Here is a 775-nt window from a genome sequence, read left to right as displayed (position 1 = left end):
AAAAAAAAAAAAAACACTCCAAAACGAAACTGCACTAAATACAAACGTTGCCTATACCGCCCCGCGCTGAGCGTGGAAACGCGGAGCGCTGCGGCGGCCCCGCGGCACTGCTCGGGCAGGGAACGGCCCTTCGCTGTGCATCAGTGCGCGGCTAAGGGGGATCGCAGAGCTGCGGTGCGCAGCGTCCGCACTGATCCGTCCCCACACCAAGCTCCGGACCGATGCTTCACGGGCGCTGGAATCACTGATTTGTCTCTCCTCCGTAGTTCCCTTCGTGCCGACCGAAAGGAATTCTGCTCTGATCGCACTGCCCGGCCTTGTTGTTTGTTTGTTTGTTTGTTTTTTCTAATATATATATATATTGTTTCCCTTAACTCGTAAGAAAAATATTTCTCTCCGTGGAAAGCAAAAATAAAGCTTTGATTTGAGATTATTTTCTGGTAGCCCTACGAATAACGTTAAGTTAAGCGGCATCAGATCGCCTCGCGTTTTGTTAGAACCAAACCAAACGAAAGCGATGCCTGCTGTGGGCCGCCCGTGCCACTGCCGTACCCGACACAGCGGCACCCTGGAGCTCTCCCACCGATGGGCAGCCCCGGCCCGCGCTCCGCCGCCCCGACAACGGCTCTGTGGGAACGGGAGGAAGCCCGGAGCGGGGCAGAGCCGAAGCCCACCGGGCTCCATCGGCACTGCCCCTTCTCTCCCTCCCGTGTCCCGTCTCACCTCCTCCAGCCCACTTTTTTTTTTAAAAAACTTTTTACCCGTTTTTATTTGC

This window comes from Meleagris gallopavo, chromosome 3 (assembly GCF_000146605.3).
Source record: "Meleagris gallopavo isolate NT-WF06-2002-E0010 breed Aviagen turkey brand Nicholas breeding stock chromosome 3, Turkey_5.1, whole genome shotgun sequence".
NCBI lineage: Eukaryota > Metazoa > Chordata > Aves > Galliformes > Phasianidae > Meleagris > Meleagris gallopavo.
The sequence above is the reverse complement of the archived record's forward strand: the minus strand, read 5'-3'. Positions refer to the sequence as shown.